The sequence below is a fragment of the Poecilia formosa genome, unplaced genomic scaffold (assembly GCF_000485575.1).
Source record: "Poecilia formosa unplaced genomic scaffold, Poecilia_formosa-5.1.2 Scaffold42, whole genome shotgun sequence".
Classification (NCBI taxonomy): domain Eukaryota; kingdom Metazoa; phylum Chordata; class Actinopteri; order Cyprinodontiformes; family Poeciliidae; genus Poecilia; species Poecilia formosa.
Window position 1 is genome coordinate 742,774 of NW_006799981.1, and position 25,314 is coordinate 768,087.

At 38.0% G+C, this 25,314-nt stretch overlaps 1 long non-coding RNA gene across 1 annotated transcript in view; it reads right to left on the reverse strand.

The window, feature by feature from the left end:
- Nucleotides 1-2,869: 2,869 nt before the first annotated feature.
- Nucleotides 2,870-25,314, reverse strand: part of LOC103137626 (uncharacterized) — a 118,601-nt gene continuing 96,156 nt past the window's right edge. The window contains exons 6-8 of the long non-coding RNA XR_476171.2: nt 19,196-19,263; nt 3,430-3,513; nt 2,870-3,230 (exon numbers count right to left, since the gene is read on the reverse strand). This is a non-coding gene — a long non-coding RNA (uncharacterized LOC103137626). The remainder of the gene's footprint in view (nt 3,231-3,429; nt 3,514-19,195; nt 19,264-25,314) is intronic.

Sequence of the window (25,314 nt, forward strand, 5' to 3'; positions counted from 1 at the left end):
GTTTTCCCCCCCTAACTATTTCTATTTTTATCTTATTCCTGAGCAGATGGAATAAATTATCTTCTGGAATGCGTCTGTGACGTGTCCTGGGATCCGGAGTTCTTTCAGGTCCTTATCGAATGAGACGGTTTCGTCCAGACGATCCGGGGGGAAATCATCATTCTCTAGTTTTCAACCCAGCTGCAGCTGACAACTAACCCCTCATCTCTTGCTTCGAACGCCGCGTGTGGTATCAGTGACTGAATTTACGACCCTCTTCTTCCACCATCCTCCGTTTAATGAAGCGCTTCCACATCAGCGCACAAAGACCTGAAATCTTACCTTGACTCATACAAACCTGGTTTTCCGGTCAGATCTTCTGCACTGCTCTCTGCCAGCTCCTGGTACTTTCCTTCTTTCCTAATCTAAAACAAAATGCACCCTTTAACAGGAAATTAGACATTTTACCTTGTTTCATTGCCGTAAGGCTCAGCAAAAAAATCACACTCAGCAAACACTTTATTGGCCAAATAGAATGAACAGATAAATTTGGCTTTATTCATTGTTTTACAGAAGACCCTCATCTCAAATAAGTTGTAGCAGTTAAGATTCTGCCAGAACAAGTGTGTGATGCTGTGCCTCCAGCCATGAAGGACTGGCACTGCAGGAGGCTGGTATAACTACTTGATTTCATTGACTTTACCCACTTTGGTCCATCAGCAGTAAGAGGAAGAGTTTCAGAAAGGAAACTGTGATGTCATGAGGACCTTATAACAAAGGACTAAGACAACACTTGTGCTCTTTTGACCATCAGGGACACAAAATGTGCAAACACTCAACTATTGTTTTAATTTACAAAAAAAAAAAAAAACTGAGACTGAGCTATTTTGATATTTTCTTTATAATCAAGTGGAACCCTGATTTAGTGATTTTGATCTAAATCCCTCGTTTTATTAATAATTGCCTTAAGAAGTTATTTATAGTTCTTCATCACCAAACAATGATTCAACAATGACTTTAACTGATGACTTACTGTGGTTGTTGTCCTTAATCCCTTTAGATGTGTTTGTAACTTTAGATTACATTAGGATGAGATGTGATTTTTTTTTTAAATATTGGAAATGTCAATGTCAAATCCTTGAGCATATATTTAATGCATAAATTAAAATGCATTACCCAGGTGAAGAAGATAAACAGTGATGGTTCATTATGATAAACCACACTGGAAATTTGCATGTTTAAATACTTACTCATTAAAAGGAGGGAATAAAATAAATCTGAGTGTATAAATTAATAGTTGATCAACTGATAAATATCACAGTGATTTATATTTAAGTACTCAACTTGCATTTAAATACATGTTGCATGCTTTCAGCACATCGGACTCAGGTAACCACTTGAACAAGTCCAACTGAAGGAGACAGACTCCTGGATCATTGTTTCAGGCGTAGAGAAGCTAATTCTCATCCTTGGACATCAGACTTTTACGCTTAAGGTCACTGAAAATGTCAACAGACGAACCAAACGATCTGCACAAAAGCAAAGATGAGACCTTGAGATTTCCAAATAAGAAACAAATGGAAATACAATAACCTGTTGTCTTTCTGAATTTGAACGAAATTTCACTCTTTGGACTTTTGCTTAAATGGAAATTGGAATTACCAAGAGCTACGAGGAAAACGGGCTCACTACAGCAATTCAAAGGCTCCAATTCTGGTTTGTCAAGCCCAGTGAAAATTATGACAATGGACAGTTGTGAATCATCTACATGCGCATCCTCACTAAATGACTGAATAACAATGAAGGCACAAGTAGAGCAAGATGAAATTAGCTCTAATGATATAATGGCTGCTCTCTTTAGAGCTGACATGTTGAGTCACTTTGCAACCGGTCAAGTCGCATTGATTTTCATCAGGGGTAGAAACCTGATCTACACTCAGTCCTCTTTAACTGACTCGTCTCTCTCTCAGATGCCCCCAGATATTTATGTCTGCTGTCTGATTCTGCGGAGCAGGGACTTAATCAAACCCAGAGTGAGGTCTATCAGTATTTAAGTCTGCTGCTGGAGAGAAAAAGAAAGATAAAGCGAACGTAGAAGCGAAGGAGGAGAGCAGTGGAAGACTGAGCCACAAAAGGCATAGAAATTACAACATGACAGAAAGACAAAGTCAATTTAGGCACACATTGAGAAAGAAGAGTATACCTGAAAGTCTTGATAACTTTTGTTCCAACACTGGAACAAAAGAAAACCAAATCCCAAGAAAAAACAAAACAAAAAACAAAACAAAACAAAACAATTATAGCAAAATCTAGACTTATTTCATGAGACTGAGGTCAAACTGTTGTGTTCACAGTCAAACAGACTTTAAAAAGAAACTGGAAGAAGAGTTAAAAGGAAATAAACAATATTAAAGACAAAAAAATCTAAGAAAGAAGTGGCAACAATTTATCCAGAAGTTAATATAAACGAACCAGGGTAACATAAGTGACACCTGGAAGATTTACTTCCAAACATTTCAACTAACTACAAATGTATCATCCAGTCTACAATACCTTACAAAAAACTGCCACTGGCTTTCTGCTTTGATGTAATAATACTCATCTCTTCACGCTGCTTCCACCAGATCATTTCACTGAGTTCAAACTCTGTAAAACTCAAGTGTTGGTTGTAAAACAAGTTTGAACTTCTCCTGCCGCAAAAGTAACACTTGTGTCTCATGTTTTAAAGCTTTAAATATGCAGCGAAAATGAAATCCAGCCACTTTTCCCCCTCAGAGATCAGTTTAATACATGCTGATGTTGTGAGCTTGTGCATGTTGGTATTTTCTCATTAAGTCTAGCAATTCCACCCATACTAATCACAAAAAAAGAATGGGATTCTCCACAGACATTAGCTTTAAATTATTAGACTTAAGAGTTTTTATTAGAACCCAATGCTTTTAAGAGATACAGTTCTAAAAGTGACATTCATTTGCATTTCTAATCATTGATTTCCTTGAAAACATTACCGATACCTCGAGTGTTTGATGGTCAAAATAAACTCGCTACCAGGGATAAATGAACAAACAGGGATGCAGGATTATCAACATAATGTCTCCTGACACTGATTTCTCTTTGCTTTTCCATTTCTCTGTTAAACACTTGTTAAATTACAGAGCCAAAGGTCAGAATCCTAACAACTGTAACAAGATGATTTTCTCTTTAAGTGCTAACAGGGGTAAGTGTCGACCGTTCCTCCTCTGCAGTGTGGTCTGAAAGGGAAAAAGAAAGAAAAAAACAAAACATTCAAACTGTCAAGATATCACTTTTAACATGTTTGAAAATTACAGGACATGAACTTCCTGCTGAAGCCCCCTCTCTCATTTTCAACCTTCACTGAGACCATTCAGCTGCCACCTGATCTGCAGTCATCCAGAGTGTAATTGTGTGATCTGATTGAGATTTCTTTACTGTGTTCCTCCGCGCTCCACTTTCAGTGAGCCCTCACTGATCCACGTTAAATCTGCAGGTCAGCTGGGCGAAGCTGGAACACTCCTGCAATAAAAAGGCTTGTTTCATGTATTTGCTCAAAGTATGACATGGTATTCCTGATGAAGAGCAGAAATGGCCATTACAAGCAAATTGTATTATTTGAAAATCACTTACTATTGTAAAGTTTTGGATTTTTTTTTTTTTTTTTCTCACTAGTTCCCTTTGGCAAAGCGCCTTCTTCTCATGCACCCATAACGCACACAGAAGATGATGATGTCATAGAGTGCCCAAAGCCCATTTGTTTTTAATTATTTAATGCTAATTACTTATCTAACGTTAACCTAATCTTAACATGTAATGCTAAGCAATGTCTTATGTTGCTAAATAAATGTCAGCTTAAACAAAACAAGAAATTATAATGAACTGGTTGACAATGATCCTGTCAGAAATGGGAAACATTAGTTCATTATGTTTGTACTACTGAGTGGGAATCTTAGAAACTTTTTGCAGTTTTGATTAGACAAATAAAACAACGTTTAATACCATTTCATTACGACAAGCATGTATTGAGGTAAAGAGATGTCATTGATGCCCTTTCTTTGTCCAAAACAGCTCCCTTGTTGACACATTCAGTGACTATAAATAATAATTCACCCTTGGATGTTTTACTCTTTATTGCTTTTACAAATCAGTGATGAACAACAAAATTTGGCTTTTTTTAACAGCAGAATTTACAAAACACATTGATGCCAAAGTGAAAACGTATTCCTACAAAATAATGACAATCAAGCAAAAAAATATATTTCACATAAAATAAGTGATAGCATAAAAGCTAAACCCCTTCAAAGCTGCAGTGTTTTGTAAAAAAACAAAATGTTTATTACACGTTTGGTAAAACTGTCACTATTTTATAACAGTTCTCATACCTGGTCAACCTTAGTTGGAAAGTAATGAGCATTAAAGGATGCAAATGTAAAACGATTATTATTATTTCTTTGCATCCACACACAGCAGGACAAAAAGGAAGTAGCAGCAGGTATCCGCTCTCACATCTCTCATCACATTAAATCAGGCAAATGTCCACGAAAGGTGACGTGAGAAAAAGGAGGGAGGCGGAGGGAAGCCATGTCTGGAGGGATTTGGGAACGCTGAGCTGACTGTCAATGTCAGAGTGTCACACATATGCTAGTTGCTGGGACCGAGCAGAAGTAACCTTATATAAAAAAATAAATAAAGAGTACACAAAGACTTTTGTCTTTGATAAACATCAACACCGAGTTCACAGCCGGTGGGGGCATCGGTTTCACATATTGCAGTCAACACCCTGTCTCAATTACTTCCATCGCATATACCTATATATATAAATAACAGGACGAGCCAGCCTAATCAGAAATCAGTATGTGAACCCCTGTCATCCCTGAAGAATTCAGCTCTTAGATCTTCTTTGTCTTTTGTGAGGCGGGGAAGCGACTGGGCCTGTGGAGGTCGCAGAGCTCAGGCCTCATCAGCAGGGCTAATTTGATTGTGGAGTGACAATGGTTAGTGCAACCCAGGCTGATGCTTGCCTGCTGACGAGGCGCATAGTAATGGGCGGTGGACCAGAGCTGCCTCGCGCAGGAAGCGCATACTGCCAGGAATACACTGTGCAGTGAAAAATACGACGGTGGTATGATTAAGCCTAATGCGCAAAAGCAACAATCAACATGCTCTACTACTTGTAAAGTAATTTTCTTCACTTTACCTCATGGATATTTTTTTTTCCCAAACAATTATATTGTAATTGTAGAGAGACGCTGTTTATTTTGCACTGTGATTTGTGAATGTTGATGCATTTGCATTAGCAGTGGTGTCACATGAGAAAATGTGGAATATTAATCAGGAGTCTGGCAGCAGCTTTTTGTACAGACTAACTAGTCTGGGGAAGTTTTTGTTCGCTTATTATACCAGTGCAACATTTGGAAGAACAAAACAATAAAAAGCTGCAGTAGTCTGCCCGATAAATATTTGAAAAGAAACTTTACCAGACGTCCATTCTATATTCTTGCTGAACCCTATGCATTAGTTTAAAGATAAATAAATAAATGTTATGGATAGCATGAGTGACCTATAAAAATCAATACTTTATAGTATTTTAGCAGTACTATTTCTTGAATTTCTGTTGTACAGCAGTATGTGAAATGGAATGTGCTTCTAATATCTGCAGACTTCTGAACTGTATTTCTGTAAACACAACTCCAGGCAGTCCTGTACTTTCTCATGTTGAAAACAGACTTGTTACTTTTTTTTTTGATGCCATTCAAAGGACCATTGATTGGTTCTTTTTTTTTTTTTTACTTTGTTCAAGCATAGAGTTGATAATTTTCCAAGATTTTTACTGTCCACATATCTATCTCACATCTTTCTTTTTTTATTTTCTCTTCGTGCCTTATCTCTGTGATATACCTCTTTCTAGTGCAAGTGGACACACAGGTAGAGAAACAGCAGGTGGTGTGGTGCGGGATAATTACCAAGAGTTTGGAGCTCCCAGGGAGCCTGTGTTTCTAAGTAGGAGGAACTTAGAGAATACTAGCTGTATTTATGATGTGTTGTGCTAACAGTACGTTTAACCAGGGACATAAAAAATGAGCTTTTGTGGCCACCAAAAAAGCAAACCTAAGAAAATGCACTTTTCGGTCCTTTTTTAGCTCTCCTGGTACATTTTTTTTTGCACATTTATATTCTTTCCCACAAAAGAATATAAATGGATTAGCTATACTCATGAACTAAGGCCATTATTCACACTTTTTACACAGGGGTATTTTTATAAATGTGAATATTGTCTATTTATTGATCTTCAAGGATGTTAAAATTACATAAAAAATAAAGGATATTTTACATCAATCTTTTCTTATTATCATGACACAATCTACACAAACTTGGCCGGTGAAAAGCTTCCACAGGCAAGTGTCAAGTTATCGTCTGGTGTTGTGTTGGTCCACTGTGTTTCATCAAGTCCGAAGTCAGTGCAACCATCTACCTAAGCAATTTCAGAGCACTTCAAACTTCATGGAGATGCTGGTAGGATGTGCCACATGCGTGCACAGTCAGACATACCAATACCCGACTAATGACTGGCCAGCAAACTCATCTGCTTCAAACCCCTTTAAGAAACTATGGGATATTGTCAAGAGTATTCTCTGAGGAACACCAGACCGAACACTGCATATGAGATGAAGGGCAAACCTTGGTTTTAACCTCTGTAAAGACAATGCCATGCTGCACTGATACAATTTATGTTAAATGTAACAGGTCGCACCCTCCTTAGGGCCAAAGCTTCCATAAAAGGGAAGCTGTCAGGGTGGTGGCCAAGTGTCAGTTTTCTGGGTGTGTGGCCAGGTGTGTGTGTTGGGCCCACGCGCTCCATTGTTTGGTGACAGTGAGCCAGACTGTTGATGTTTCAGTAGTAGCATTGCCTGGGCGTGTGGCTATTCGACGCTGCAGGGCTACACCAGATCCTTCGGATTTGACCTTGAGTGTTGGGTTATGCGCTGCAGTTCAATCACTGCTTCCTGCTGTCCTTTAGAGTTTTGGATTGTTTGTCTTCCCTTAAAATTTGTGAGGGCGGACTAACAATTTCCCATTTAAGGGTACGGCCTGACCTGGGGGCATTTCTTCAGCTCTAGTACCCAAAATTCACTCTGTGTGTAAAGAATCTCAGACATACGAGTCTCACTTTTAAAATTGAATTGATAAGGAAACTACATTTTTTGATGGTGCTCGCATTCTTTGAAATGTACTTGTTTGAGCAATAGATGTCAAGAAAAGAGGATAATCATATAAATATCCATTAACACATTGTGACCAGGAAGAACTCACTGTAAATCGGTCGACATACCCTAAGAAATAAGACATTTTGTCTAGTTTGTATGATCTAAATTAACAATTGAGGCCAACAGAAACAAATTCTCTGATGAGCAAGTAGCACAGCCACAGTGACACCCTGACCCAGCTGAAGAGGAAGTGGTTTAGGTGAGAGCTGAGCCAACAGCAGCATCCGGTTGCCCAGTTGTCCAAGTTCCATTAGCCGAGAAGGGCCATCAGTGGGGGATTAGGCAGCAGGCCCTTTTAATCCTCATCCAGTGAGAGATCCAAGCCCTCATCTCTCCCCCGGCATCCACAGCCAGCTCTTTGAGAATGAGCCAGACTCTCCGACTAGGCCACAAGCTCGGCCAGACCCCTCGCATCTCAGGAGCCTTCGATGCTCCTCGCTTTAGCCTCAGCTGCTGGAGATGTTGTCCCTAATTAACAAGGGATTAAGCCATCATCTCAGCTTGTAATACAGCCTGGATGGGAATTCCAATATGGATGCTGGGGGAGACAGGGGAGGAGGGATTGGACTGGGTAGAAAGAGAGGAAAAAAAAAAAAAACTGGTGGCGTTTAGCAGCTCAGTAAATTACTCTTGACCCGTAGGACTGAGAGGAGTCTATCGGTATGGCAAGCTGGCTGCCAATTACAACACCTCAGGCATGCCAAAAGTTTTATTGAGTGGAGGGTGGGGACAAGATGGGGGCGACTGCTGTGTGTATGTGCATGGGATGTGTGTCAATGAAAGGAGTGAGAATGAGGGGGGGGATTTTTAATGGTCTTTCAACGTATTACTTTCCGTGAGGACTGGAAGTGTTTGCGTTTGGGAGAATATTGACATAATTATGATGAAAATTCAAAAAAGGTTGAAACTGGAGTAGCACTATTTCCCCCTAAGACCCACACGAGGCACAATGTGCATTTCATTGTTTGGTTGAAAATTCACAATTTCACTATTTTTTGTTTTCTTTGTTATTGACCATGACTTTTAAAATTGCTAATAAAAATGCAAAATGGAATTATATGATTCTGACATGCGGTGGATACAGTTTTATTTAATTGTACTTGAGCTCTTTACAACAATAAGTGTTGCACAAGGCTGGTTAATGTCACTAATAACTTATGATCACAGTCAAACTCATAAAATGATTCATTTTCTGAGAATCAGAGTTTTATTTGGTTTTCACAGAGTTTGTACTGAAACACAGCCCAATAACCTTTCAGTCTGTCCAGTTTTATTTCATTTCCACAACTCAGTCTGCAGTTGCATTTCTCAGGTCTAGATCCCAATTTTTTCAAGATTTGAAAGTTTTTAGATTGACTTTTGAAATAGAGATAGAAAAGTGAATGGATGGTCGAAAAGAATTACACATCTCAACTTGGGTGTGATGCTCAATCTTTTTCTTATCCACTAAAAGACAAAATGTCATACAATATGTTTCCATACAATTGTAATGCAAATTTGAGAACTTTTACAATGTTGCAAAAAAGAAAATTCAAATTAGACCTGCTACTGGTCTGGATCAAATCAGTCAGGCTACATAAATGGTAATTTTCTTGGATGTCAATGTTGCGCATAGATGTACTAAACAGGAAGTAGAGGTTCAAACTAACACCAGCCACATTTCTCAGAAAATGGAGAGGTATTCAGGTTGCTATCAGGAAAGTTGTATATTTTGTCATATCACTCATGATAGCTTATTTTACATACTGTCTGGAGGTGTAGAGAATGAAAAGTAATTAAAATGTACATGCCAGTATATCTGAATTTTTGGGGTTGAAATTGTTTTCGTAAAAATGCTCTGCATAGAGGGCACATTTTGAAGTATTTATAGGAAACAAAACACGAGGCTATCATGTTATTATTGCAAATTACCACTCATATTACTTATTGTAACTGATATTTGTGCCACTGTTGGCTCATCTCAGGCTAAGCATTTCACAGAGCAGCCTTAACGTCTACGCTGTGAAACAATGAGTTCCAAATAAGTTCTCCGATTTAGTTTCAAGAATTGTTAAAAGCCTTCATGATGGGTGACAATGTGTACATTGATCCAGCTTTCACAGCTGTGGAGGTGAGGTATGTGCAGGGCTTGGGGAGGTCCAGTCTGCTGCTGTGTCTGTCGCTGATGTAAACTGATGCAAGTTTCAGTCAAGACATAGCAACCCCTCAAAACAAAAGAAAAAAACAACAACAAAAAAAACACAGAGCTGGGTAAGTGTCCACTATGAACAGCGATACATCTGGAGTGTTTGGTAGCAAATTGCACTGGTGTTTCATAAACCAGACCTAATAATTGATGCCGTTGCTGGATAACGATCAAGCATGTCTGCTAGTGGCAGAGTAAAAAGAGACGGAGAAAGAGAAACCAAGTCAGAAAGTTTGTTAATATGTGTGAGGTAAAAACTGTGAAAGTGTGGGGGAAATTTGTCTGATCAGGATCTTGGAAAAGTGCAATGCTACAGACTTCAATAAACGTAAAAAGGAAGTACGCTGGCAAATGGAAATGAGCAAAAGTGAGGTGCTGAAATGCTGATGAGTTTATAACTACCAGAAGAAACCAAACTGGACCCGGTCAACAAATGGCAGAGTGAACCGAAGAACTGGCTAACAGTCCACAAACTCCCTGTATGCAGCAAAAAGCAAGCATGAAGTATAAATGTATCATTTATAAATAATACATTGAAGAAATGCTGACAAAACATGAATGCCAATTTAGAAATAAGAACACAAGTCCCACAAACTAGTAAATTGCTGACTATGAGCAAAGGGAATTTATTTTTATTTGTGCGGTATCTTTTTTTAGGTATTGTGTTTTTATTATGCCTTTTCCCAGCTTAAAGAAGTTCATTTCTGAGGTAACGGTTCTGCAACTTAAAGCCATTTGAAATGTTATTGGGAACAGACCAGCTCTCCATTGTCAATAAACAGACAATAATATAAAAAACAACAATTTATTCTAAAAATTACCACAATGTAAAGGTTTATTGACGGCATTATTTTTAACTTTTGAGATCTTTTGGGATATGCATTGCTGTAAGAAGGAAAAAAAATGTTTTTGTTCTTGACCACTAACCTAACTAACCTTTCAAATTAATACAGTTTCCATGACATTTTTATTTCTTTAATTATATGTTATATACAACTGTGTCAATCAATAGTCAAAATCAAAGTCTGAACAAGGGATACTATTAAACTTTCAAGTTATTTCAGAGATAGATGTGTTTCGTCTGTGTGTGTGCGTGTGTGTGAGTTTTAATTGGGTTAATTGATGCATTCATGACATAAACATTCTAATCCTAAACCAAGTACTTCCATTGCTGCAGATGTTACAAAGTTTATTATTTTCAGAAATAGATGAAAGATTTGTTCATCTAAAAATTTCTCTTATTTATCTATTACCATATCGTATAAGGGGTTAAAACTTTGGGTGTGGATGTTTTCATCTTCTTGTTTTACTATGCAAAATATAAATATGTATTTGTTTGTAAAGCCATTTCATTTTGCTTAGTGAAGCAACACCAGCGTGAAGAGCGACAACAATTAAACAGCAAACTGACCTGCCATCCCCATGCATTACCTACAGTCTCTTTATGCTGGGCATGTAGTTGAGTGTGTATGCTGAGATGCCTGGGTGTAAATTAGATGTCAACAGTAAAAGGAAAAGAAAGTCCGTGTTTCCAAGAAGACATCATATAAACGACATACATCGGTTATATGATGCACAAATATCCCCTCCTCTGTCTTATTAGCATGCAGACAGTCGGTTTCCTTTGGCTGATCAGTGACTGTAGCTCACATGGTAAACACATCCTGCAGGTACGGAGCACCTGACCATGGCAGATTTTATTTCTTTAAATATGCTCAAAAGATCATCTTATCGTGCCATCCTGTCTGTTTACCGCATCTCTAATAAGTCCTGCCTTCTGCCTGTTTGTCTTGTCTTTTGATGTTTTTCTTTTCCTCCTCTCTTTTCCTTTTTTTTTTCTCCCCCTGTTTCTGTATCTTCATTGCTCTCCCCCCGCCACCTCCCCCAGCACACATATAAGGACACAAACATAGCCATTTTTTTCCTCTCCCGCACATGGCCCACCACATAGCCATTTGCATAACAATCTCCACTTGTTTTTCTGCTTAGATGGTATTCACAGCATGGTGCCAGCGTGACTGAGACAGGGGTCATTGCTATGTATATCAGAGAGAGATGGAAAGGGAGTCGGGAAGAGAGGGAGGAGTGGAGAGGGAGGGAGGGAGGTGGCAGAAATACACATCCAGACGTTCAAACGCTTCTATAAAGAGACTCATCGGGACACATGCACTGACTGATGGAGAGAGGAGGAAACACAGCCTGAAAACGCAGACAGGATGCAGATGAAACCGTCTGCCTCTACACCATGTTTTCCATGTAAAGTCACATTAAATTACCAAGAGGCAACTGCTGGAGACATGTTCTAGCAATTTTTGACTCAGCTTCTTTTGACACCTTAATATCTATTAATCTAATCAAAATACTCACCAAAGGTTATTTATCTCATGTTGCCTTGACTGAGTAGCTGCTATTTTGTGATATGCTGATTTTGTGCGGACGGGTGGGAACCTGATCTTTTATTTTAATGTATGTAAAAAAGGAAAAATGTTACAAAAAAAAAAAAAAGACAAATAACTATTTTATATAATTCTAGCCAGAGAAATGTCCTTCTTTAAAACTTGTAGAAAAAAAAAAAAATCTTGGTTACTTAAATTGTGATAAAGCATCCCGGTCCACTAACACCACCAAAGAAACAGAAAGGTCAACCAAAACACAACGTCACCAATTTATCATGCCCAGGTCTCTACCGTCACCTGCCACCTGGTTTGCATGGCTCCCAACCCAAATGCTTCTCCACACAAATGGAGAGCACTTCCTCATATGGATGAGCGACGGTCACACAGGAGGCAGGAGTTTGTCTTGTAACTGGTTTGTTGCCTCCTTTGTCTGCCTCATTCCTCGGCCGGAGGGCCCAGCCGCCTCACTTCTGTCAGACTGCCAGGAGCTGAAAGAAGTCAAAGTGGTGGTTTGGGCATGTAATCATGATATATCTCGTTTTTTTGAGTTTTTTCAGGCAATTGCAAGAAACCGTGAGGTAGAAAAAAAAAACAAAAAAAAAACAAAACAAATGGAGGGCGTAGATATGCATTTTGGTCTCTATAGAGAGAAGAATGTGTGGTTTCCTCCTGAACCTCTTTCATATGCATTTTGATCTTGCATAAGGATCATTAGGAGGATAAATACAGATTTTAAATTAACTGAAAGTAAAAAAAAACAAAACAACAACAAATGTATAAATTAGCTTCATTCTTAACACAAGTTTTAATGAACATGAAAACAACACATCAGTGGGGTTCCGTATTATTTTCCATTTTTACGTCTGTATCATTTGCAAATAACCGCTGCACTGCTCAAAATGCAAGTGGCTAACGTTGGTATTACTCCATCAGTTTATGAGTGAAAGATCTCAGGAACAAAGATACAGACAGGTTTCATAAAGCAAACTTCACAAGTGAAACAAAGCAGTTTATGGCCAAAGTCTGCAGCATATTCACCGAAATAGGACCGTAAATAAATATTAAAGTTTTTGTTTTTATTAGTGTGAAGCACACTTTATAATTTTGTCTGAGCCTCAGAAGCTGGGCTCCATAGGAATAAAATAATAAAGATAATTATAACTTAATCAGACTTCTTGCTCCCCATGTCGCATTAAATTGGGACCTACAATTCCTTCTAAGTAGATCTCATTAATTTCTGGTAAATGTCTGTTTAGGCTGTAATAGAGGGGGATCCTGCATTTAAACAACAAAACATATGTAACACACAAAGTAAAATAATTTGGCACCAATTTTGACACTTTATATTTAGAGGGACAGCATTTCACTGCAAGCAAGTTCTACTTTTTCCTCGGAGCAACACATGTGCTGTTGCCCTTGGTATGAATCTTTAATGTATTGTTGACAAATTGCTTGAAAATCCTCTGGTATAGTCGTAAACCACAGAGGAAAAAGAGGTCGAGAGGTTAACGGAGACGGACCAAAGGACTGCCAATCACCCTGAGCTGAAGGCAGCTGAAAACATTTATTAAAGCTGCTTTTTAAAATCAGATTTAGGTAAAATGTTGCCATCAGTGAGAAAATAAATTCCTTAATAAGTGGACACATGCACTTTTTTTTTTGATAAATTCATATCATACCTAAAATCCATGTTGCAGTATCTGCATTACACTTTCAATACTGAAATATATACATTGTCACTCAGCGAGTGGCTTACCAAAAACATTCTAATATTAATCTGTTTTATATCTAGATATTGTTGCACTATATATACATTTTACACTCTAAATATGCAAACATATATTTACAATTTGATTTTATGCTTAAAAAAATAGTGTTTGGTTTTATTATTGCTTCAATACTTTTTCCGACCTTAAAATTTTAATTTAAATTTTAAATATTATATATCATTTTATTTTACTTCAAAAAGACTTATTTCATGTTTATGTTTCTTTTCTCATGCAACTCAAGTCTTTACTAAATTCCTGTGCATATTTCTACATATATTATTAATTGTTTAATCATTTGGTGTCTAAAATACCATTTTCTGATTTCTCAAAAAACACACCAGAAAAGTGAAGGCTGAAATCCTGTATTTTAATTATCTATACCTTCATCTATTTTTTAAAACAATCCTTTGTCCTCAAAAGTTTAATGTATTATGATTTCCCACAAAGAAGATTGCATTCCCTTGTCATATCTCAATTTCTTTCTCTAAAGCAGCACACTAACAGAAATAATAGAGGACAATAAATTAAGTACACTTAATAACCGAACTAACTACTTAGTAGGGTCGGTGTCAAGAGACTCCCTAGATCAGTAATAACCCGCTGTTCTTAGTGAGGCTGGAAAGATACGGCAATTCAATGAAGACACACTCAGAGCTGATTGCAAGTCATTACAACCACCACAGGGAGAGCCCAGAGGAAGGAGCTTAATGGCTGAGGGAGAAGAACAGTCTGAACCCCCCTCTGCCCACACACACCTACAAACACACACAAACTGTGAGACTGACACTCTTCCACTCAAGACACAGTATCTGTGTGTCCTTCCACGCTCTCTCCAGTCCACATCCTAACAGATAGTCGGAAGCAGTGGTGCGCCAACATCCCGCACATGCACGTTCCATGATTTCGTTTTATGATTATGCCATCACGGCAGAGCTTGTTTAAGACCCCATTAGAATCAAAAGGGCGACAATCTTCATAATCAAGCTTAATTTATTAAAACATCAGCTGGCACCATTAACATTAACAGGGTGAGGCAGGGAGGCTGCCATAAAAGAGAAGAGACCGTTTCATAGAGATCACTCAGCCAAATGCAAACATCAAAACGGCCACGCAGCATTTTGCCATTCCTCTGTAACAACAGAGGTCGCATCTTCCTCTGAGGCTGGCAAAAATTTTTTTTTTCTTTTTTCCAAATTCAGATGTGGAAAAAGTGCTTGCCTGTTTGCAGGTCACATGTTTTATGACAAATATTACCTGAGTAAACACAATCTACAATTTTCCATTGCCTCGTAGTTTGATTTAGTTAAGGGGAAATTAATTTGAATAACATTTTATAATCTACTTTCATAAGAAGACCTTTCAGTTTTGGAATTAGTGAAAACTTTCTGTATCACTTTCGGCCTAAGGCGTACTCTTTAGTTTAAGTTGGATTAAAGCTTTTAAAACATGTTTTATTTTTTATTTGAAAGGGTATTTACCAGTACACAAACACCACCTTGGTGGACACTGCTAACCTTAGATGCCCCACAAAATCAACTCATCAGTAATGGCGTTTATTCTCCTCTGTAATTCTGCGACCAATATTTTCTGCATAATCTAAAAAACAACTTAGGCATTGCTTAATGTCTTCAGATGGGGTGGCTTTTGATATTTTTTAGCTTTCTTCATGTTGCCAGACTTCTCTTTAAGTCTGGCAACTTGATTTTATTAGTTAATCTAGGCAAGGCTATGACTAATGAATTTTATATAAATGATGTGGTCAATATTTCATACTTTAAAAACAGCAAATTTGTCATTACTCTGATATTAATATTTGTTTAAGGGGCAGATATTTTGTCCCAAAACTCTGTTCTTTCCTTTGACTCACTTTGTGCTCACAGCCAGCCAGCTTTAACACTCTTCCCACAAAGTAAAGCTCCTTATGTGTATTGATGTACACCATTGACAAGTCAATTCAATTTACCTTAGGAAAATGGCTAGTGTTTTTATTAGGCTAATTAGCCAGCGCCCTGTGGGAGCTGTGGGATGAGCAAGATAAGAGATGAAAGCTTAGCTCTCCTGTAATGTCTATCAGGCTAAATACACTCAGACTGTGGCAGTTTCTTCAAGAGAAATTATTCATGTTCTCAAACCATAAATAGTACAAACGTAAACTATTTTTATATTAACAGTGGGAGCAATAGTTTAATACAATATTAACAAGTCAAAATGTGAAAACAGTTCATTATCAACTTGAATTTTGTGTCACTTCAGAGGCTTGTTAGTACAACTTTTACCACCAATTTGATGTTTTCAAAATTCACAACAGATTTAGAAGCCTCAACAATTTCAGGGATTAAAGCCAAGTGTTTTGTCAGGCTGGTCAAGCAGCTGCAGAGTTGGTCAAAGTGCTCCTGTTGCAGCAGTGAGACAATATGAGGGGATCTAAATCTGATTCATTTGAAATAAAGTTAAAAACTCTGCTAGCTTTTCCACGTTTGCATCTTTTATGAATGCCATCGATTGCTGAGAGGTTGTAAAGGATTCCAAATAGTCCTGTTGCATAGAGGTACCATTCAGGAAATGACGCAAACAGCTTTGGAGGTTTTGCTGGGCATTTGGGGTTTGAAGTATACCAGACTGAGGAGAATGAAAAGATTCTCTTCTAGACAAGAAGAAAACTATTTGTTGTTACAAATGATGAGTTGAAAAAAACCCCCCCAAATATTTAATAATTCGATTTTTTAACCACAAATGGAAGCTTAACATATGCAGACTTTTAGCCTTTACCTTAGAGTGGAAACACTTTATTAGCACAAACTCCATATTTGGACCGAACAAGCCTTGTCAGCTTTCCACCAAGATGAGGTGACCGCTATGACTTCCTCTGAGTCTTAAATCACAAATTCCTCTATTAAAGTGAAAACATGGCAAACACCACTCCTTAACATCAATATGCCGATATCACAGAGATCATTAGTGTATTTATTTAACGAAATATGTCGCCATGGTTAATTGAAGACATGTTGTAGATGAAGAACAAAGAGCAAAACAAAAAATATATAGAAAAAAAACAACAACAAAAAAAACAGTAAGAGTTTAGAGAATTGTAAGAAGAAGCCTGAGCTCACCAGAGCTGGTACACCTCTGGTGTATGATGTTTTTTTTTAAATTTATTATTATTATTTCCCATTCTTGCATCTGTCAGCAAAAAACACACAAAAACAATGACATGCTTCTGATTCAATATGGACTTCCACGGCAAACACACAAGAAACACTCCGGCTGTCAGACTCATGCAGACTTGAACTCAAAGTGGCACCTGTGACATACATATGCACAAACATCAAGTCTGAAAAAAAATAGCATCCGGGCTTATTAGTGTACAGGCTCGAAAGAAAACCTCCCATCTGACATGCACAGTGTACACATACACCAATATGTCCCCTGCTGAGCTGCGCAGACAGAGACCCAGAGGTGGGAACTGCGGACGGGCGGCGAGGAGCTCCCTTGCCGAAAGCCTTATTGATTGGGATAAAGGTCTTTTGATGAGGCAGATTGCTCATCAGGCTGGAACGACATGCTCCTCAGATGTGACGCCTTTTCAGACCAGCCCAGGGGCCCATCGACCAAGGCATAGCCATCGTATCTGAGTATGTTAGTGCGTCTGTCTGTCTGTCCTCTTGTGCACGCTTAGGAGTAGCAAACATTGATTTGAGATGGGCCCATCTGGGTCACTGTGGCCCCACCCTGACATGTCCTCTGCTGGAGGTAAGGACATGTCTGGTGATTGTTGCTGAACTTCATGCTCCAGTCATGATGCACTTCAGATAACATGTCGAACTGCAGTTGATGAAGCATACTAAAAGATGCTTTATTAAATTCTGAAAAAAAGTGTAGATCAAATAAATAAGAACATATCTATTTTGGTTTGAATATGCCAAGACACTAAACACCTCCGTTGTAGTTTTTCCATTGTAAATAAAGAGAAAAAGTGGCTTAATCAATATTCACTTATACAGGATGTGACATGGCAAAGTCCAAGGTGGTCAGTTTCATATACAGGTCTAACCCAAGAGACCTTTTCTAAATCTCCAGTCATTCGTTACCTTTCAAACATGCTCTTATGTCTTTTATTGTATTTGCCAACCTACTTAAAGTCAAAGAGCCAAAATGTCTTTCTAAATACAGCAACACAAATTCAAGTCAGCGAATCACATGACAGAAACTCAGGCCACGTAAATGTGCTGAAGATGTTTAAAACATCAGCATGAGAAGATGGAGGATTTTAGTGATTTTGATTTTGCATTGGTTGTTAGGAGCTGATATCTGAGTTTTTCAGAAACTGTTGATCTGCTGGGATTTTCAAGCACAACCATCTCTCTGGTGGACTGAAAAAGGTCTGAAAAAGAGAAAATGTATCAATGAGGTACAGTTGTGTGACAGTAAAAAGTCTTGTTGATGTCAGAGGTCAAAGAAGAATGGGAAGATTGGTTTGACAGGACGGTTGTTCGCTAATCACATAACAACTGCGACATTCATATGGTAGGATCAGAATTTAGAGTAAACTATATGAAAGCAGGGATCCATCCTGCCTTGCATCCAAAGTTCAGGCTGCAAGTGGTGTAATGATGTAGCAAATATTGTCTCAGCACACTGTGGGACCCTTAGTACAGAATGAATATTGCTTAAATGCTTAAAGTATTGTTGCTGTATCCAGTGGATACTTCTAGAGGAGTAATGCACCACATGACAAAGCTTTCAACTTTCACAAATTGGTTTCTCGAAGATGACTGTGACTTCAGTAATTCTCGCCACAGTGTTTGCTCAAAGGACTTTGCCATATTTATAAATGTTCTGAGCTCAGGTGACTTTTACAGTACTTTGAAATAAAGAACAAAAATAAGTTAGTTACTTGACAGCCTTGTAAATTACAAAAAAAAAAAAAAAAGTCTCCCCCATTTGATGCTCAGGTTTTCAGAGGTCAGCAGAAGGGGAAACACACTGGCTGAGACTACTTGGATACCCAGGCTCTTAATAATTGATATGAATTGATTTTAACCCAGTTCTGACCTGAGCCTGGATGGACATGCAGTGCTGTCCATGCATGAAAACGTGCCCATGTGTCTGCATGTGTGTGTGTGTTGCATTCACAAACTTATGAAGCGATGCTTTTACTGTAACCCCTAAAAAAGATGAACGTGTGGTTTTGTGTCTGCACAGCACACGCATGGCAGAAGAAAAGAGGGCAGTGCGGTGATCTTTAAAAGCTCCTGACGTGCTCCTAGAATGAAATATTTAAGCAGACGAAGCCTTGACCTCCCCATGCTCGCCAAGCGTGGTTCCCATCGATTTCTGACGAAACAACTGGGACACCATTACAACAAAATGCACTATGGCTGACCACACATGCCCTCTGACACTTTCACCAGTTGGAACCACATAACTGTCTCTGTCCACTGAGTCTATTATGCTTCTGTATGCACATCTGCTGCAAATATCCATATGTAAAAGTTTGCACTCTGAATGTGTTTCCTGTATTTCGGTAACTGACAAGTCAAACATGGGAGAAAACTTAAGCAAAAAAAAAAAAAGAAAGTCACATACCTGATTAGAACCAGATCAGGAACCAGCAGCACCATGGAGACACACGCAGCATGTCGATGTCCTCCAGCCTGAGACAAAACAAGTTTTGGAGCCAACTGGTTAAAACTATTACTTTTATATATTAAAAAATAAATAATGAAAAAGTGAAACTCAAACATTTATTACAAAGAGTGATATTTTCAAGTTTTTATTTTGATGATTATGACTTATGGCTGATAAAAGCCCTAAATGTTTCTTGCAACATGAATGTTATAAATGACTATTAAATAAGAACAATAACATATTTTTAACAAAGAAACGTATTCTTAAATGTATGCTCATGCACTGCAGAGTGAATGCTCTCGATATTTAATTGGCGCTTCTTTCGCATGAATTGCTGCATCAATGAAGCGCGCCATGGAGGTGATCAGCCTGTGGCCCTGCAGAGGTGTTAAGGAAACCGAGGTTGCTTTAATAGAAGCCTATGACATGGAATAATGTTTCTGTATTATTTATTATTTGTTATATGTTCTTATTTTATGAGGAACATTTTTCCCCCCCAATGGCCACAATTACAGAAGCCTAAAACTAAATGAATCTGTGCTACATATGTTCCACTTGTTTATTTAAACAACATAATTGCATTTAATTTGACCAATATTCTAATGTGTTCAACTACAACTACAACACTGCTTCCATCTGTTTAACAGTTTGTTATTCAATCACTTTAATGTTGTCACATTTCTCTTTTGTTTGTCAAATATCAGATTTTTCATGCTGCCGACTGCTTTTAGGAAAAAAAATAATAATAACAAAAATGAAGAAAACACCGGATAAACTTTAAAATGTCTGACCTTTCCTTAAGCACTTTAAATATGTTATTCCCAAGATTTGAATGTTTTTATTGTGTTACAGGTGAGGCGCTGTCAGTGACAGAAAATTTCTTCTCAGCAGGGAATCCATCTTGAAAGGTTCCAAATTACTGCAAATGTATGACAGCATGCTTTTTGTAAACTCATTCATGTGTCTGCGTACATAGATAAGTGAATAAATAAATACATTGTGATAAAAAAAAAGATAAATCCTCCGGTTGATAGAACTGACAACATGTTCTTAAACAGTTTCCTGTGACAATAATTTTCTCAAAAAGACAGAAAGTTAAAAATTATACCAATACGTTTTTTTTTTTTTTTTAAATCAAATAAAACAAGTTCAGTTCAGGTATTTTGGATTCATAGCAGAAACTGACCCTTTTCTGAGAAACAAGTAAAAATATCAAATCAAGTCCATTCGATTCCGACTATTAAAACATGCATAGATATGATTTTTTTTATTAACGAAATCTGCTATGGTACAAACTTTTAAACAAGTTAGAATCCTTTCGTAAGCCGAAGTCTTCGTTGATCCTTCGATCTTGATGATGGTTCTTTTCAAATATCCGATAGGAACTCAGTCAATACCCAATAAAAAATATCTTTGAAAGTACAAGAATGAAACGCATTTCATTATGCAAAAAGCATAGTCGGTTACTATTTTTCTAATATTGGCAAAGGGATAACTGTAGTCATGCCAACTGTGTAGTGATCTCAGCTGCACCCAGAAGTGCATCTGTAAGCAGATCACATTTAGGCCATAATCTGTGCCCTGTACAAAAGGTTAATCACACTTTGAATTGGAGAGACATTTGATGCACCGCAGGATAGAGTGTTCTCTCCTTTTTTCCCCTCACAATTACAGTGACACAAATAACAATGCCATTTTAATCCAATTCCTCCTCACAACGCTTCCCTGTCCTGCATTCAGACTTAAAATCCTCTATGAAGGAATTAGAAGTTTAGATTTGTACGTTGGGTTGGTGCCAATTCAACATTTGTATCCTATACTAGGTAGAACTGATTAAATTGGATTACATGGTGGACATATTTTCCTGCTAACTGTTAAGTGAACTTTGAGACCCCCAGAGGTTTGGGAAGGAAGGTTTAAAAATAATGCCAGCATTGAGTTTGGTTGGCTCATATTTAAAAGTTTGCAATCACGCTAACTGTTAAAAGGAAAGTAGAAGGTGATGATTGGGTTTATTATGCCCAAATGCTTATTAATAATGCAAGTTTTATTTATTTTATGGTTGAATCTGCACAAATCTGACTGTATGGAATGTAGAATTAGATGAATGGACGGAGAATCAATAAAAATTTTAGACAAATTGATAGATAACAGAATCCTTATTCTATTCCATTTTAATTTAGTCTTGAATTCCCGTCATTCAAAGAACATCATGTTTGCTCTTTCATGAGCAGTTTCTCTTGTGATCTGCCTGCTTTCATTTCTACCTGGTCAATCTTGTGGTGCATGAACACAGAAACACACAGGACAGACAAAGTTAACATTGTTTTGTAAGAGCAGCACCAGTACCTGGAAAAACCCCTGGATGCATCAGGAGAACAACGAAACCCGACAAACCATCTTGGTGTTAGCCGAGAGCACTTTAAAAAGGAAGAAGTTGAAGCTTTATAATTAGATAACTGTAACAGAAAAACATGCAAAGGCATATTCTCTAAATGGTGTACTGGCGAGGCCTGACATTGATTTTAAATGTTGGTTCCCTGCCAAACAAAGTTTTGTCCTTTCACTTCCCAGCATCAGCTCCTGATTCCAGGCCCCTTCTCCATCTGTAACACCCTGGGCCTCCTACAGCTCACGTTCCCCGGACTAATCTCCACCCGCTCAATGTTGTTCAATTAGATTCCAGTTGACATTCATTGGAAGTAGGCACTCCTCCTTGTAATTCAGCCCTCTTTATAGCCAATCTATTTTTTAATAAAGGTTCAGAGGAAAACATTAAAGTATTGATCTTTATTTATCGACCCCGGCCCAAAGCATAGTTAAAGCTGACACAAATCAATCAAAATAAATTTAAAATGATGATAGCACATATGAGGAGCCTGGCCGCCTGTTTCGGGGAGTAATTAGGGGGCTTGGCAGAGGGGAACCTAAGGCAATAAGAGTAACAGTAACAGACACACAGAAGCGCTCCCAGCAGCAGAACGAGTTGCAGAACTGTTTAGCAGAGCGCAGATTAGAAATTTGTTTTGCATTAAATGAGACGACTAAGAGGCAAGGTTAATGAAAGGGCACAGCACTTTGGGGCCGTGGTAATCCACTGAAACCCTCTCTTCATGACTCTAATGCCCAGTCCACTCTCACACACACACACACACACACACACGCACATACAAAGAGAGAGAGAGACAACGCCATGAGGCTGCCTCTGGAACATCCTCGGCTTAGCAAAAACAATGGGTATTAATTTTAAAAAGTGAGTGAGAAAAAAGCTGGTGGAAAAAGCTGGTTGATTATCAAGCGTGAGATAGGGAGTCCACCAGCTCCCAGTGCATTAAATAAATTTAATCTGCCTGGTGACGTCCACTCATTGAAGAGGTCAGAAAATGAAGAGGGCAGAAAATGCTCATACTCAGTGCACATGTGGGACCTAACTTCATACAACAAATGCATTCTAGGACACCTGGCACCTTGTTCGACTTTTATTGAAGACCAATTCAGTCAAACACTGCAAGCACAGTCATTGTGAGGAGGCAGCATTTCAGATAAAACCCCTACATAAAGAAAGGAGGAGGTTTGCAGCTGTTTGTGCAATGTTGTGTCTTTAGACAAATTTTGCTCTTTGTTTACAGCTCCACATATATCTGCACATACAAGCAATTCTTAAGGCTAACCGCACCTGTATCAAGGTAATCTCTGCTTTCATTACCCAAACGCTACCACAGTTTGCACAGATATTTTCTGACACTTGGCTCATCGCATGCCACTGCTCAGAGCCCGTTGTCACCTTTCAGTGTGCAGATTAGTCCAAAAGAGCTACTTGTGGCAGTTAAATGTAATAAATGTTTTCAAATGCATCTTCCTAGAGTTCAGGGGAAAAATAAAGAAGACGGTTGTTAAACCTTGTGTCTAAAACAGATATTCAACACTGGATTCATAAGTTTAAAGTCAACAGAATGATGGAAGCATGGTTAGATATATGATGGATAGATGATGGCTGGAATCACTTCCCATCAAAATATAAGTTACAGAGCATTTCTCTGTGCACATAAACCTAAAGGTAAAGATAAACCTGTACAACAATGAAGACAAAGTATTTTTTCAAAAACAGCAAAAAGCACCTCAGAGGCAGTTTTTCATGATATATTTTTAAAACTAAAGATTAATTTAGTCACTTAAATTACAGCAAACTGCTGCATTGCTGAACTTTGCTCCTGGACCTTAGCTGATGCATTTGTAGCTTTAAGTGGCCATATATGCCATTTTATTCATCATTCACTGGTCAAATAAAGACCATTTTGTTTTACATTAAAAGAGTAAAATCCAATGATTGAGAGAACAGTTCACACAAACTGCTGGCTGACTTTGGATTCTTGTCTTGACTGTCAGGATCCAGCAGAAATGTAAACATTTACAGAATTTCTTGCTTCCTTAAAGTCCTCACCAGTTAAATTGCCTGTTCTGCACTGAACATATACAACCTACAGCCCCAACACCTGAACTCAATTCATCTTGCCACGTTTAGTTCCGGTCCTCTTTTGTCCAGAAAATTTCTCCATTTGCTTAGGCAAAGATCCTCGGTCGAGTGAACCATTTCAGCTCGGTTGAGATATTAATGAGTTTACAAGGACCTTCCCGATCTAATTATGTCGAGCAACTGCTGCCTCTTACTGGGCCACGGCTCCCCGGGGAGAACACAAATCTACCAGGCAAGCAAAACTTGCCTACTTTTGACAAAACACTCGACAAGCGAGGATGCAAATAATGTTGAGCATTCTTCATAAACACCACTGGAACGTCACAGGCGAGATTAATATCACCGCCTACCGACGCCACCCCAAATTTAACCTGAAAAATACCCAACTTTGGCTTTAAGACAAGGGCTATTAGTGAAGGGAGGGTTGCTGAAGCTCGGGGAGGAAGCTAAGCACCCTTGAGGGGAGACGGTGAAAAAGAAGAGAGAGAAGTGTTGTAAACAGCGTGAATGTGATTGGATGTGACCTTTGTGCTGGCTGAACTATTTAACATGTTCGTGAAAGTTTCTCCACCTTGCTGACATTTGAACAATGCCGGTGTCAGTGGAGTCTAAAAACACTGAAGGAGACAATCTTACAATCAGCATAAATTAACATAAAAGACCAAGCGTTTCCTTCTTGATGTTTGATAGAGATAAAGGCTCATTAACCTGAGTAAAAGACTGGCAATTCCATATTCAAATGGAATTAAACTATAGAAGATTAATTTTTCATTTTCTATCTAAGTTTTAATTGGTTTGCTTACTATAGTCCATTTGTTTAACGCATGAAAAGTATCAGGTTTTTCAAAGAGGATTGAATATACAATGGGCTAACAAAAGTTTGCACTTACCAGTAAAACATTTTGTGATTGTTGTTTCATATGATTATTTTCACTTTGCCATTGTATAAAGTATGTAGTGTTATTAAAGACTGAGTGTTTAATTTGAATCAAACAATGCTTGGAGAAACCTTAAGTATAAAGATGAGCTCAATATTGTGACCAGGATATTAATACTTTAGTGTTTACATTATTTTACAGATTTATTTTTTTAAATCGCAAAGGATATGTGTCATTTTAAGCATGGAAATAGTTATTCATTAGACTCATTACTTCACCTTCATAAGAACATAATTTTAGGAGAGGCGTGTACACCTTTAACAACCACCCTATAAACCTAATTCTGTACAATGTACATATTAATTCTGAATTCGAAGCTTGGTGTTCTGTATTGTACACTACTGTCATCCATAAACTACTAAACCCTATTTGTGATTCATTTTGCTGCTCTTGACACTCTCCACACGAGAGCATCTTTCATCATTCTGACTCAGTCCCACTTTTATCCTCCTCCTGCTTTCTAGTTCTAGAAACCCAAATTTATAGAGTTCTATATTTATTCCTAACTGAAAGCAGTCTGAAGCAAACACATTCATATGTTGTCTACATTTACCAACTATAGTAAAAAAAAAAAAATCCCTAACATTAACTAGTAAGGCTAGCCAAACCTGAAAATATGTTGTATTTTTTGCCTATTTTTCAGATGCAGCACCGTCAGAATGTGA